The sequence below is a fragment of the Culex pipiens genome, unplaced genomic scaffold (assembly GCF_016801865.2).
Source record: "Culex pipiens pallens isolate TS unplaced genomic scaffold, TS_CPP_V2 Cpp_Un0005, whole genome shotgun sequence".
Taxonomy (NCBI): Eukaryota; Metazoa; Arthropoda; class Insecta; order Diptera; family Culicidae; genus Culex; species Culex pipiens.
This window is the reverse complement of record NW_026292822.1, coordinates 316,298-332,878: the sequence shown is the minus strand read 5'-3', so window position 1 is coordinate 332,878 and position 16,581 is coordinate 316,298. Positions and strand designations below refer to the sequence as shown.

Genomic DNA, 16,581 nt, shown 5'->3' with positions numbered 1-16,581 from the left:
CGTTTGGCATAATGGACGTTTGGCATAATGGACGTTTGGCATAATTGACGTTTGGCATGATTATTACTAGCTTGTTTTTTTTTGTTAATTATTTGTCATTTTCACGAATGAAAATGTATATTTTTTACCTTTTTTATATTACTTTAAGAGATTATCATTTTTTTCTATAAAAAATTAGGTATCTCTATATTTTTTCCCAATAGTAAATTCTTTCCATTTTGAATAATTCACAATAAATCTTTTCAATGAAATTTTGATATTTTTATTAAATAATTAACATATCTCTTGTTAGCTTAAGATTTTTCCCCTTTCAATATAATTAGGAGTAATTTTTTAAATGAAATTTTCCCTTCTTTTATATGAAATTCATGATGAGAAAAACCTCTTCAAATCTTCGACAATTGAGCTTTTATAATGCAATTTTCCCTTCTTTTGATAAAAATTTTACTTGAAGAAGGAAATTTCTAAATAAATTCACATTTTTCCCTTCTTTTTCGAATTTAATCTAAAGAAACCCTAGAACTGGGCAGCACTCATCCGACACGAGACTAGCGGAAAGATTCACTGACACAGAGAACACAGTTCTACATGACCGAGAGAATTATGCCCTCGAGTCCATTTTCAAGAAAAAGTTCATCCTTCAAAACGAAAAGTGTTCTCTACGGGAACTGAACCAGAGACTAATAATAGACTAACCCAATGACTAAACTGCCTTGGCCACAGCAGCTTGGTGACACAAGAGTAGTCAGATTTCGATGTATGACTCTTGTTGCAGATTTACTGTTTCAATTAATTAATTAAATTAATTGTTTTGCAGGTGTGAGTTGGTACCATTATTCTATCGAGTTTAGCATTGAGCTCTCTATAAATTTTGATGGAATTATACTCTCGATCCTGTATTTTGGGTGAATGGATGTCGATGTTGCTTTTCTTTAAATATTTTACAATTAAGTTTTTTTATTCAATTTTCCCATCATTTTTTATATTTAACTTGAAGAAGGGAAATTCTCTTATAGATGTTGTCTTTAAACATTTATATAATTTCTGCACATTTTTCTCTGTTGGTTTAATTTTTGCAATAAAGTTGTTTATGGAATTTTCCCTTCTTTTATTTATTCAATACTAATCTTAAAGAAGGGACAACTGCCTAAAAAAATGCTGATTAAATGTTATTTTTAAGAGAGGTAGGTGAAAAACATAAAAATATTGCGATAGTCAAACATTTAAAGAGTGTCAAAATGTGAATCTTTAAATTTACTTTTCCTTCCATAAGTTGAATTTTATATAAATAAATATAAATTTTATAAAAAAATTCATAATCGAAGTTTATTGTCAAATATTCGAAAAGTATTGTTTTTAGAGATTTTCCCTTCTAAAAGTTGAATTTAAAATAAAAGAAGGGAAAATTTCATAAATCATTTGTCAAATATTTAAAGAAAGAAAAAATGTACATCCCTTATTAAGGATGAATATTAAAGAAGAAAAAATTGCATAAAAACAATGAATGCAAAATTTTGAAAAAAAAAACAAACTGCACATTTTTTGAGAGATTTTACCTTATTTGAGCTTTAAAATAAAAGAAGAGCAAATTGCTTTAAAAAATTTAAATGCATTTCGTTAAATAAGAGCAAAATGTACATACATTCTTTAGGTTGAATTTGAAAAAGGAGGGGAAAGGGTAAACAGTATAAATTTTTTATTGCTAAATTTCAAAGACTGGCAAAACTTACATCACTTTGTTAGGTTGAATTTAAAATAAAAGAAGGAATAATTGAATACAAAAAAATAGCTGCAAAATATTTCAAATGAAGACAAATCTCAATATTATATATTTATGAAAAAAATGCATTTTATATTTATGAAAAATTGCATTTTAAAGATTTATTAAGAAAAAAAGGAAAAAAAAATTACATCTATTGGGAGAAAATGACAAAGATACTAGATTTCTTGAAAACAAAAATCATTTTTAAAGTAAAGTTATCTGCTTAGTAAAAAGAAAAAAACCTATAAATTATTATTCTTTACAAAAAATAAATACTTATTGAACAAAAAAAAGCTAGCAAAAATTATGCCAAACGTCCATTATGCAAAACGTCCTTGATGGGTTTTGAAACGATTATGCCAAACGTCCATTATGCCAAATGTCCATTATGCCAAACGTCCCTGATGTCTTGGACCAATTATGCCAAACGTCCATTATGCCAAACGTCCATCTTGAAAACCCGTTATGCCAAATGTCCATTATGCCAAATGGGGTACACCCGTCCTCGAGGGCGTGGGTGCATGATGGAATTTGAATTGCAATGAATGTGGAGTGAAATCGTAGAAGCGAATGTCCATGGAATTCGAAGTTAAAAATTGAATGTGTCTTCAAACAATAGCTCCAAACTTTTCTAAAAAGCTTAAACATCCACACTGTGGCACATTCAACAGCGCCCCCAAATCTCTTTGTTTACAATCGTCAGTATGCCGTTAAAATTTCACTAAGCTAACGAGCTTACAAAAACACTTCAAGCACCTGATCCCCCCCGTCTGAGAGGCCTGAAGTTTAAAAAAAAGAAAGAAGAATAAAAAAAAGTTCGCTCTCCTCTTGATCTTTTCTGCGCTTCTCTCTGTATGTGTCATAATTTACATTTGACGCGCTTACAAAAACGTTACTTAATCCACCTTTAGGTGGTTGGTGCCTTCCTCACATTCATATATGTCATCATTTCAACAAAATTAAACTTCATTACTCATTTCTATTGATAGGGTTTTCAGATCTTCAATCTTATCGGCAAGGTCTTAATCAAATTTTTATCAAAATTTTGATAACCTTGCCAACAATGCATACAATATTTTTATCGCAAAATCTGAGACCCGGTTTCAAAAAAAGTACATTCTAGACTCGATTATCCGAAGGCTTTGGCAAAATTTCACTTCGGATAGTCGAATCACAAAAACATTATTTTTTTTTCGCTGTCCTATTTTTTTTATTGTTAAAATTAAGTCAAGCAAAACAATGTAAATGGGACAATGTGAATTTGTAAACAAGCAGTCTGTCCTGCTCATGTCAGTGGTTGTTTACATTTGACATGAGCAGGACAGCCTGCTTGTTTACAAATTCACATTGGCCCATTTACATTGTTTTGCTTAAAGTTTGACTGCTTTTAAGTGATTTAGAATTTTTAAACCCGAGATGGTGGTGAAAAAATCCCAAATTATTCGTTACGGGATAAAAAACGCTCGCCAAGCGCGCTAACAAACCGAACATCGTTGCGGTAGTGCTACTCTCCACCAGGATGCGTGCGCGTTTCCGTCGATTGTCTGCCAAGCTGGAACCGCTGGAACCACTGCATTTTGAAATGTCAAAATCTGTCTGATCTGATTGTTTACGATTCAAAGGAGGACGAGGAGGACCGAAAGTAATTTTCTCACAGAACAAGGTCCAGTTTGAAGATTAGGCAGCAAATTTAAAAAAGTGATTCTTACGTAAGTTTTACCGTTTATGCAGTTGAATCTGAAGAGTAACTTAAGCAATTCAAATTTTTCAGGATGTTCAACCTGGTGCACTACTGCAGCTGCGAAATTAATTTTCCTGCTTGAAGTCTACGTCAGCACCTCCTACACGCTCCGCACGACGGATCACCCGGCCATGTTTATGGAAAAATAGACTAAACTCGTCCACGGAGTCAGGATTAAAGAAAGTGGTCGTGGTGTAATTTTCGATTCTAGGCATCGGTTCCACGTCAATCATTTGCTGATCATGTCTGGCACGTCCGGGTAAATGGTCAGTGCTTGAGCCAGAATGAGCAAGCAGTACTACGAGTATTGGCCAAATGTTGGAATCCGGAACACGCCGGAACCTCTCCCCGTCAACGCCGTAACGGACCGCTGCCGGACCAGCTCAGCAAAGGGACGTTTGTTTTCTACCGGTATGGAGATATTGAGGCGGCGGGGTGCATACATTGTTAATAAAAATAAAGAAAAATATGTTGAGTCTCTTTTTTTTAAAGTGCCTTTATACTTTTTGATTATTCAACTAACGATTGCTCGCATGATGGATTCGGCCATCGTTTAAAAAATATTATTAAAACTGAAGTGCAAATAACTTTGGATAGGGTTTTCAGATCTTTGATGTTTTTGATTCATTGGAAAGCTATTTAGATTATCTAACTAACGACGAATCGCATAATAGACCCGGTCATCTTTTTCATCGAAATATCTGGAATCAGGCCTCAAAAAATGCGTGTAAATTACACTGAAGTGCTTATAACTTTCGATAGGTTTGTCAGATCTTCAATGTTTTGGGTTTCCTAGAAAGGTCTTTTGATTACCCATCTAATGACGGGTCACATGATAGATCCGGACAACGTTTTTATCAAAATAAATGAGATCCGGCCTCAAAAAAGTGGATAAATAACACTTAAGTGCTTATAACTTTTGATAGGGTTGTCAGATCTTCAATGTTTTGAGCTCGTTGGAAAGGTCTTTTGATTACCCATCTAACAATGGGTCGCATGACAGATCCGGACAACGTTTTCATCAAAATAAATGAGATCCGGCCTAAAAAAAAGTGGATGAATAACACTTAAGTGCTTATAACTTTTGATAGGGTTGTCAGATCTTCAATGTTTTGAGCTCGTTGGAAAGGTCTTTTGATTTCCCATCTAGCAATGGGTCGCATAATAGATCCGGACAACGTTTTTATCAAAATAAATGAGATCCGGCCTCAAAAAAGTGGATAAATAACACTTAAGTGCTTATAACTTTTGATAGGGTTGTCAGATCTTCAATGTTTTGAGCTCGTTGGAAAGGTCTTTTGATTACCCATCTAACAATGGGTCGCATAATAGATCCGGACAACATTTTTATCAAAATAAGTGAGATCCGGCCTAAAAAAATGGATAAATAACACTTAAGTGCTTATAACTTTTGATAGGGTTGCCAGATTTTCAATGTTTTGGGCTCGTTGGAAAGGTCTTTTAAATACCTTTCTAAAAATGTATAGCATGACGGGTTTTCTTACAAAAACCACCCTTTTTACAATCTTCGGAAATGTAGTCAAGATCGTTTTTTTAGCATAACTTTTGAAGTACTTAACTAAACTTGCTGATTTTAAATAGAGACCTATGGGACCCCAAGACGGATCGAATGAGACTAATACGGTCAAAATCCGTTCATCCAGTCCGGAGATAATCGAGTGACAATTTTTTTGTCCACCCACCTACACACATCCACACAGACATTTGCTCAGAACATGATTCTGAGTCGATAGGTATACGTGAAGGTGGGTCTAGGAGGTCAAATCAAGAAGTTCATTTTTCGAGTGATTTTATAGCCTTTCCTCAGTAAGGTGAGGAGCATGAGCATGAGCATGAGCATGAGAGATCACCCATGGTTGCCCCTCCGTTGCTGAACAGAACCGTAATATCCTTTCAGCACTACTGATTATATGCTTCGACGATCTAGTGGTGATTCCCTTATCAACAGCATGTATGAATGCGCTGAAAAGATAAAACACCATGATTGCTAAAGCTAGATCAGTTGCGAATAGGTAACAGTCATTGGCCACCAACGGCGCCCGCCATGTCAGTTTGTAGATCTCGATTTTAAGGGACGGGAATGTTAGTTAGCGCAGGTTGCTACTAGGGCAGCTGATTTACTCTGTGCTTACACCCCACAAGCGCCAGGAACCTGAAAATTTGTTAGTAGGATAGGGTGTTTGGTCAGGATTCATCATAGAAGATGATGATGCGACCCAAAATCATAGTGTTTGTTGAAGGTATTATGTTTTATTCTCAAGGCAAGCAATCGGATGCTGCGGATGAGACATTTCCCGTTTATCGGCTGTTAACTTTTAATTGAAATGGTTTAATCTTAGACAGCCGGCTGTGGAAAGATAGAACCAAAATTATTTGTAATTAAATGATGAAGGATTTAACAGTCTGACTTTTTAATTGAGATGTTTTTAAGAGTTTTACATGATTCATGTTTAGTGGGGTACTGATTAACGAAGCGAACGACGAGTTACGATGTTTATCGAGCTGAAATGGTATGATAAGGTTTTGTTGTTATTGCACACCGACGACGAATGCGAAAAAACCCTGCGACCCGACCGAAAGGCATCGCAAATCAGACTGACTCAATTGTCATCGATGACAACCAGAGCCAGCCGCACCTTTACACACATACACGCACGCGAAAAAAAAACGAAAAACACACCGACGACGATCGCGAAAAAAAAAAAACACGACCCGACGGAAAGGAATCGCAAATCAAACTGAGGAAATAAAGAGAAAGAAAAAAAAAAAAATAATAACATAAAAAACCTACTCACATAAAACCAATCACCCCATGCACACAAATAGCAACACAAAAGAGACGAAAATTATCACGAAAAAACAGGACTACGCGTCCACCGAAGCACCGCACTTTTGATGGCATTATTCAATTATTATGCCCAATCACCTCATGCACACAAAGAGCGACACAAAAGAGAGAAAAAAAAGGACTGCGCGTCCCAAGAAGCACTGCACTTTTTTCGATACCTATCTAGGGATTTAAATATAGTATTAATTCGACCGCGATTCTCCAGAAATTCTCCGTCGGCGTGCCTTCCGATCAACGGTGATGTAGGAAGGGCTTCATTCATTAAAATTATTTCATATCATAAGCCTTAAAACATATCCGTCGACGTGCCTTCCGATCCTCGATTAAATGGAGAGGACTTAATCCAGCAATACGACTTGCTTGTCTAAAAAAAAAAATCGGATCGTTTCTATCGAAAACTATATAAAGCCTTTCCTCAGTAAGGTGAGGAAGGCAAAAAGCACACACGTGTGTGTGTGTGCAAGCCACCACACCCTCATTTTTCAAACGCATACATAAACAAAAAGTCTGCAAAAGTTTTCAAAGAAAATATTTGACTTTTAAATGACTCTCACGGGAGCAACTGAGATAGACAGTGATGAAAAAGGCTCACGTACTTTCACGGACTGGGGAGAACGGCAGGTTGAATATTTTTACATCCCCACCGACACAAACACAAAGCGATGCGAGCACACGTGTGCGTCCTTTGTTTTATCTTTCTACCTTTTGAATGTTTCCCCTGTGGCATTAAACGCAACACCCGCTCCCCCCACCACCCCCTCATTTAATGGGGGGAGCAGCATATTTTGTGATTCTCAGGCGCTGAACAGAGAACACACGGGGCCTCGTTTCGGCACCTTGTTAGGCCGGGGTAGTCTGGGGCTTAACAACACAACACAACATACCGGGAAAAGTCACGAAACAGGATTTCATCATCATCAGTTGAAGAGTACACCGTCAGGAGATGATGAAGAATAGAGGAAGCCTCTTGGAGTTTGAAAATGGTGGGGAAATCGTTAACCGACAGCAGATTTTTGGAAGTGTTTCATTTGAGGTTGATCGTTATGGTAAAACAAGATAGGATTTCAATTCATCAAATAAGGTATAAATTTGCCTTGCCTTTAAAAAATACTAAAATACTAAAATCAATCATAACACAGGTATCGCAAAGCATTATAGAAGCATTCGTCTGAAGACTGTTGCCAATATTGTCCAATGTTTTTGTCACCCTTTCCCCCCCTCCTCCGTTTTTTCGGTTCGAAATATCAGGGGGCAAAAAAAAATATTTTTTTAGATCAAGATACTTTAAAATATTCTATGGAAATTAGTTTGAAATCATTTCAGCATGTTCGGGTTTCTTCAAAAATCATTTGACCGATTCTTCGGCTCCTTTTCAAAAAATTCCCAAGTTTTTTTCAGCGTTTTGGCTGTAGAGGCACAATTAAAGAAGAAACCCCCCAAGTAACAATTCAAATGCTGTATATTCTTATATGGTTTTAAAACAGTTTTATTGGATGCAACAATGTTTTATAAAAACTTTTATCAAAGCCAACAGGTTTTCATCTAGCGTAACCTTCAACATACTTTCAAGGTTTCTTCCAGACTTGACTAGGAATTCTACTTAGAAGTTTTAATTCAGTTTTTTAGTTACACTTCGAGATTTCCTGAAGAATACATGGCGAAGCTTGAATATCTTGACGAAGTCTGCAATAAACCTTTTTCGTCTTCATAAGGAATTTGACCAATCTTGTTGGATTTGAACTGTCACTTCAATTTATTCAGTTGTTGAACGAGAAACACAGTGCTAGGAGACGAATTGTTTTGATTCAGCTTTTAAGTGCAGTTACAAGTGATCTCTTGACGAAAAGTTTAAAAAAGTGTGCTGAGAATAATAAAAAGAATAAATTGGTGGTTTTGGTTGTGTTTTTTTTCTACGAAATGATTACCGATTTACCGAATTGCCGATTTATTTCCAGAATTTTTTATTGTGAACAATTCGTTTATTGCAGAAATGGCGCCTGTGCAGTTGTTGCTTATTATTATTTTTATGAAATTAATAGTAATTTTATTTGGCATCGATATCCTGTTAGTTACATAATTATGTTTTTTTTTCGCAATTTATAATATCGTAACATGGCGTTTTACACATTTTGTTTTTTAGAGTGTTTCGCAGACTTTTTAATGAAAACCTTCAAGACTTGATCAGAACAGTTTAAAGTGCTAATGGTTTTCAAAAAGAAATTGATAAAACTTTGAATTCTGCAAGTTTTCTTATACAAAACCATCCAGATTTTATGCCGTGTATTGCTACGCGCTGTCATTTGCAATTTGCTGGTGCTGTTTGAGTGAGTTAAGCTGAGTTTTTTTTTTTAATTTCAGTTAAGATTTTTGTTTCACAGATCATTTAAACGTTTAAAAAGTAATATTATTTGTCCAGTGTATGTTGTACAGGTGGGATCAAAGGTATAATCAACTACAACATGAAAAGGTGAAAATAAGCTATTCTTCAGGACAGTGCAGCGCTTATCAACCTGTGATGGTAATAGTGTTTACAATGAATTGTATATAAAGTGGCTTGGTTAGTGTATATTATGTAATAAAAACACCATTAAAACGAACAAACGCTGTTGTTTTTTATTGAATTGTTGTGAAATTTTGGCGATTTCTCTAGTCGGATCGTTTTGCAGTAATCAATGACAGGCAAGCGCTACGGTCTCAGCTTAGGCGATTGAATCTTGAATAAAACCAGTAGAAAGCTACATTATCCTGACTGAAACCTTAATAAATCACTCTTAAAACAAGTCATTCCTAGTCAGTTTTGAGAAAGAGCATTTAAAGAAGAAATGAATTTAAAACAGTTTCAAACAAGAATAAGTATATTTAATAAATTTCGCCATATTGCCTAAAGAATAATGTTACTGAAAAGCGTAGCCATGTTGAATTCTTGAGCAATGACCTTGCTTAAATTATTTTTTTAGGTAAAATAACAAACTTTTTCAAATGATTTGAGAAGGCGCGTACCATTTTTTCGAACTATCTCATAAAAATGTTCGATGATTTTTTTCGGCATTACCGTTACAGTGCATTACATGAGAGATTTGATCACTGATATTTATGGCTTTAATATTATTGACTTGTGAATTATTGTCGACCAAAAGTATTTTCTGATTCCATTTAGAAGAAGAATCATTGCCTTCGATAAAATAATTATGCATGCTTTTCAGTCTACGATACAGGCTTTTGGTTTCCTTGCAGAGTAATTGAAAATGCATTTTGTTCTGTTATAAGAATTTAAGAATTCTTTCAGGCTACAACAAAACTTATTTCCCAGCTAGACAGCATTATTCGTATCTTGTAGAGCTCTTTAAAGCATCAACAAAGCATACAATAAAATTATTCTGTCTCATGAAACTCTTCATTTTTGCTCTGGCTAACCTCCTAAAATAGTTCATTTTGGCTTTATTGCTTATTTAACTCGTATTTAACTCAGCATGTGGGACTAAAAAGCATTTCTCATACATTTTCCGAAGTATTCTGTACAACCTCTTCAAAACTACAACAAAACTAAAATTGTTACTTGGGCCCCCAGTGTTATTACATATTTGAAAAGATAATTGATTTCCCAACATAGAAATGGCATGCATAATGAACAATATTATACCGGTGCTTCTCCTGAAATGAAAATGTAGCGTGACGGGACAACATCGTAAAACTGGAATTTTAAAAGGCACACCAAAAAAATCGACACAGTTTTGCCAGATTGATTTTTTAAAACTTTTGCTCTTCTACAAAATTATCACAAATTGAAAAACGAATCTTTTGCTCCTTGAACTGAAAGATTTGGTTGAGATTTGAGTTTTTGCCAGCCATTTCTTTTCGTGACGGGACAACGAAAGGAGTAGATTTATGAAAAAACTCCTCTCCCATTCAATGACTTGCAGACCTTATTTGGTCAATATTTTTGGCATTTCAGATAAGAAAACGCATTTAAAGCACATTGCAATTATTAGATCATAATTTAAATGAAATTTTTCATATAAAAAATCACATTGAAAATTGAAAAAAGTGACATTTTGGTGTAGCTTTGCCAAGAATCGGTCATTTGGATTAAGCATTTGATATTAAACTGCTTGAAAACATTTATTTTTGTAAAAGATGAACATCCAACAGCAATCTGGAGAAATCAAAGTAGATTAATCAAATTTACATTTTAATTTTTTCCAAAAAATTTGACTTTTCAAAATGGTAATTTTTTACGAAAAAAGCAGTCATTTGGCTTTATTTGTTTTTGTCCATACAAATCTGGGTAAATTTTTTGTCGCTGTTCATACTAAATTTGTATCAAAATATATATAAAAAAAATGTTTTTTAAAAAAGGGTACATAAAAAAAATAGAAAATGCTAAATTTTTTTGTAATTTTTCCAGTATACAAAAAAATTTAAAAAAACATTTTGAAAAATAGTAATTCATCGCTGTTTTAATTGTTAAAATCAAATTAAAAACAAGTGAGATGTCTTACATTTTGTATTTATTTATTTTTGTTTATTTATTTATTTTTTAAACTAGATTCTATTTATAAATTGCTTCAAATAAAGTTATAATTGGCCCGATATTTTCTAAGCTACCATTCTATCATCAATGTATTTGAAGCAAATTTGAAGAACATTTCCTCATCTCAATGAAAAAGATATGTTTCGGAATTGCGAAAAAAATGGAACTAGTGTTTTTACTTTTTCAAATAAATTTTAAAATTTTGCTAAGGCTGGTCAAATTTCATTTAAAGTTTTTGTTCTAAGTTGGTCCAAAAATCAGGGGCAAAAAAATATTTTCCATAAAACTTCAAAATTTCAATGGAAATTTAAATGCAATCAGCTGAAATCAATTTAAAATGCATTCCCATGCATGCAGAATCATTTTTAGCATGTTTGAATTGTTTTTTAAAAAAATAAGAATTTTTGAAAAAAAAAACGCTGAAATTTTTGTTTTCGTCAAATCTAACATTTTTCGAAGACTAATGATTGCAATACAACTTAACTAGTATAAAATGCATTTTAAAACACTTTTTTGTATTCAAATGTTGAAAATATGGCTTGTTATTTCAATTTTTATGTTTTTTTTTATTTTTTGCCCCCCGCCCCTCCCTTGCATTGCCCTAAAATCACATTTTTCATCAAAAAACATAACTTGAGCAAACTTAATTTGATCATACTGCTTATTTCTGATGACGCTCTAAGTCATCTTAAACATAAACATATCCATTTACACATGGTAATTTTTAATATGTTGTTATGACTAAAATTTGTATTCAAAAGTGTCAAAAGAACTTTTTTGAATTTGATTAATAGTTCTTATCTTATTTAAAATCATTAGGTATGTCGTTAAAAAACATTTTTGTACGATCACCTCGTCAATTTTTATGGAAACTTGTAAAGCCGAATGAATGATGAAACGGATTTTTTTTTTACATTTTTGCATACCTAAAAATCATGCTAAGTTTGAGCTATTGTGGCAAAAACTGAACGAAATCATTATTAAACAATTCAATTTCAATTTCTTAAGACGTTTTCTCTAAATAATTTGAAAAGTTTTTGTCATGATTTCCACATTTTTAAATATTACCAGAATACTTTCGAATCATTTGTTCGATTTTTTTTTTCAAAAAAGCTTCAAAATATAAAAGAAATAGAACGTTTAGTCAGCTGAAAATAATTTGAAATGCAGCTTACTGCATTTAAAATCATATTCCAAGGCTTGCAATATCAACTTTTAGTTTTTTTTATCCCAGTTTTCCCTTGTATAAAGAAGGAAAATTCTTCTTTAAAGGGAAAATTCAACTTCTGTCAGCAGTTATCACATGTCATGAGAGTTTTCCCTTCTAGAAGAACAAATTCAACTTCTATGGGAGAATTCGACTTTTGTCCACAGTAATCACAAGTTAAGAGAGTTCTCCCTTTTTTAAAGAAGAAAAAAACCACTTTTATCAGCAACCAACACAAAAAGACGAAATCTTTACTCTTACACATTAGGTAATAAGAACAGGAAGAACAGGTAGATTCCTAGTAGTTGTTCTTTTGACTGCTGGTACAGCTCGGAGATGGCCACTCCGATGCACGCGCGACGTTCGGCAACGGGGCGGAGGTTTCCATAGGGGATCTCCGGCTTGACGTGCGGTAGGTCATGGCGGTCCCAGTAGGAGTAGAGGTAGCGGATCGCCAGGAATAGAATCAGCCCAAGCAGGACGAGCGAAAGAAGAATCATTGTAATGATTAGTAGGTACAAGCTGGATTGGAACTGCGGAAATAATATGTAGTTCTTTGGAATGGTTTTGTTTGATGTTTGGCGATCTCTTATCAGTTGGCGAACGCCGTGCGCGCTTACTTGTTAAGACATGATTGTTTTCGCTGATAGCGAATAAATTGCAAACATACCGGTCATTGTTGACAAAGCTTAAAAAGCTAGAGTATAATATTATAGAGAAGCTTCCAATTTCGTTTAGAAAATTAACAGAACAAAAAACAACTCGAAATAAACCATAAGCCTGCTCTTCTTTGACCGTTAACGGGTTACCCAATTAAGGCACACCGGCTGGTACGCACCAAACTTCTACGTTGGCCGTTAGGTCGGTGCGTTGCCGACCATTAAAATGGCAAATTTATCGCCACCATGGCCTCCACCACGATTCGGGTACCATTTTTGGGAAGTGAAGGACATCGCGCAGTAGGAGGCTCTCCCAAATTGAAATGGATGGCAATTATGCCTTTTGATGGATGAGCATTACGGAGCCAAACCTGGTGGTGGTTCTGCCCGGACAGATATCGTCTCGTCTTGGTGGGAAGGTGGCCGAAGTCGTTGGCAGATATTGCGAGCTTCAATTACGATCCATTACCTGTATTGGAAGAGAGAGAAGGGAAGAAGGTCATCAAACTATTTTCGTTGCTCGACAGCAGGTTCGAGTGCCGTTCGATATTATTAGAAATGGTGTGTACTTTTCATGATTACAGCAAACGAATTTGCCCATCTTTTGTGGGGTGTATTTTGTTAGTACTCTGTTGAGGGAGGAAGGAGGAAAACTTGGGGTGTTACACAAACATAAAATAACAAGCAACATGGTGCGAGAAGTACAAGCACCTGTCGAGTTTCAACTTTTCCAATTACATGCCTAACTACCCGAGAATTAAAGAGAGGTCTAATACAATACGTGACGAGGTTAAGGGTCTTCTAGTCTACAGTGAGGTTCGGGTTTTGAATTTCTTTAAAATTTGGGCACTCCTGCATTAGAGCAAAGAAATGACTTTAAATTCTTCAAATTATGTAATCATAACGTTTCTATAAATTCATTTCAAGCGTAGCAAACCATAATTCTAGTCCTACTGCAGCTTCCAACAAAATGAAGAAAAAGAAAATATCCCAAGCTGAAGAAGTTCCTTGGGGCTAAGAGATTTTCCCTGGCTTTTCCTTCGGCAAACTCACCCAGTAGAAAGCCCCTCAATTAATTCGATTTTCCTGTATTCAATTTCCAGCTGATTTCTTCGTGTTTTCTTCCCATGTTGAACCCAAAGTCTATCTTTTTTCCCACTCTCACCCCCGTTTCCCTCCTCAAAATTTTCCGGAGGTACCTTCGGCCTTAGTCCGAGGGGGTTTCATCCGATTGTAATTTGCTATGCAAAACGGTGTGTGTTTCGCCGCCCCAGTGTTGATTTTGTTTTCTCGAGGTTGGGGCCCCAGCTGCTGGTGGTTTTGGTCTCGTTGGGTTGGGGGAGTGAATGTAATTTGGACTAAGCAGTTTTCTTTTTCTTGCGAGACTTGGGACTCGGGCTCACCCTTAATGGGCTGCTGCTAAGCGATGTAAAACGATGAGTAAACGAAATTTGGGATTCTTTTGGCGTGAACTTTGGGCTTTCCCAGATAAGTTTGAAGATGGCTATCGGTCGATCTCTGGGCGGATATTTGATTTCCCCCTTTCGTTGAGGGGTACGAAAAGGAAAAAAATTATCCCCTTTTTTGGAGCACCCTTTTTTGGGGTAATAAAAGGGATCACAGAACAAATAGAACAAGTCTAACTTTGTTCAAGAGTCTGCAGTAATTTAAGGTTAGTTATTCTACTTGTTACAGTCAAAAGTCAAAAGATCCTCTTTTTCTGAAAAAAGACAGATAATCCCTCGCACCTTCTTTCAGGTTTGCCCCTAATCACATCAAAGCCAGAAAAGAAAATCTCTCAAAGCTTCCCAAAAAATAAAGCGAACTCTCTTTCCGAAGAAATCCCCTTTGCATCGCGTTCACTCCGCTGCCGGTGATTTCCATACCAAACACATTTGATAAGTTGATAAGGATAATCTGGCCAAATTGAAGGTAAACCGAGTGTGTGTGTGTGTGTGTGTCGCAAGGCTGATCGACTTGGCGGCGTGCAAGGCAGCCAAAAGGAAATGAAGTGGAAAACCGGGAAAAAATAAGCAGAAGAAAGGAAAGGACCTTTTACTCGATACGGCCCGACGCGCGGGTTGAATGTGTGTGGGAAAAGTGGGAGGCACTGGTAAAAATATTTAATGTTTTGTATTTGTTTTAGTTTACAAAATTAAAAGCAAAATAAGAATAACATTTATTTTTTACATAATTTATTTACGAATCTACAGCAAACAAGTGACGTTTTATTTATTTGAAAATTTATTCATACATTTTGCAATGTTTATCCTTCGAGTCTGTTGTAGATCCTGACAAGGGGTGTTTAAATTTATATTAAAAGCTAAGAGTTCTGCCGACAATTTTTTATCGAAATTATTATTTCGTCCCGTGTTCAAGAGGTCATTTAAGGTCATTGTTACAATTAAGAAAAATTGCAAATGGGTAATTCTCTACCAACTCACACGAAATCGGGAAAAGTTTTCCCGACCCCTCTTCGATTTGCGTGAAACTTTGTCCTAAGGGGTAACTTTTGTCCCTGATCACGAATCCGAGGTCCGTTTTTTGATATCTTGTGACGGAGGGGCGGTACGACCCCTTCCATTTTTTTTACATTTCATTTCATTTCATTTCATTTCATTTATTGGATTGTTTTGGCAAAAACATCAGTGCAGTTATTCTCCTAAGCTGAGATATGGGGTTCCTTTCAACAGCTGACTAATTCAAACGGTGTTAGAGTTTACTGGTACACGAGAGAAAATTGAGCAGGGGAAGGAAAAAAGTTACAAAATAACCTTCGAAATTGCTAATAGATAGGGGATAGTTAGAGGAAAGGAGACCCTTCCATTTTTGAACATGCAAAAAAGAGGTGTTTTTCAATAATTTGCAGCCTGAAACGGTGATGAGATAGAAATTTGGTGTCGAAGGGACTTTTATATAATATTAGACGCCCGATTTGATGGCACACTCAGAATTCCGAAAAAAAACGTATTTTTCATCGAAAAAAAAAACACTAAAAAAGTTTTAAAATTCTTCCATTTTCCGTTACTCGACTGTAAACAATTTTGGAACATGTCATTTCATGGGAAATTTAATGTACTTTTCGAATCTACATTGACCCAGAAGGGTCATTTTTTCATTTAAAACAAATTTTTTCATTTTAAAATTTCGTGTTTTTTCTAACATTGCAGGGTTATTTTTTAGAGTGTAACAATGTTCTACAAAAATGTAGAGCAGACAATTACAAAAATTTTGATTTATAGACATTAGGGGTTTGCTTTTAATCATCACGAGTTATCACGATTTTACGAAAAAAAAGTTTTGAAAAAGTTACTTTTTGCGTTTCTCTTTGTTTTGTCGTCCGTGTCTGTCGCGGATGACCTTGAACGGCCATGATCGATGACGATCAACATTTTCAAAACTTTTTTTTCGTAAAATCACGATAACTCGTGATGTTTATAAGCAAACCTTTGTAAGTACATTAAATTTCCCATGAAATTACATGTTCCAAATTTTTTTACAGTCGAGTAACGGAAAATGGGAGAATTTTTAAAACTTTTTTAGTGTTTTTTTGATGAAAAATACGTTTTTTCGAAATTCTGAGTACGCCATCAAATCGGGCGTCTAATTTTACATAAAAGTCTCTTTGACACCAAATTTCTATCTCATCACCGTTTAGACTGCCAATTATTGAAAAACATCTCTTTTTTTCGCTTGTTTAAAAATGGAAGGGGTCGTACCGCCCCTCCGTCACGAGATATCAAAAAACGGACCTCGGATTCGTGATCAGGGACTAAAGTTACCCCGTATGACAAAGTTTCACGCAAATCGAA

The 16,581-nt window shown here is 35.2% G+C and overlaps 1 protein-coding gene and 1 long non-coding RNA gene across 3 annotated transcripts in view; one reads left to right on the top strand and one right to left on the bottom strand.

Moving 5' to 3' along the window:
* The window catches only part of LOC120419906 (potassium voltage-gated channel protein Shaw-like), a 266,231-nt gene that overhangs the window by 161,724 nt on the left and 87,926 nt on the right, over window positions 1–16,581 (bottom strand). The window lies entirely within an intron of this gene.
* Window positions 3,093–3,972, top strand: LOC120419910 (uncharacterized). The gene is made up of 2 exons (XR_005605795.1): window positions 3,093–3,471; window positions 3,534–3,972. It is a non-coding gene; the product is annotated as an uncharacterized LOC120419910 (long non-coding RNA).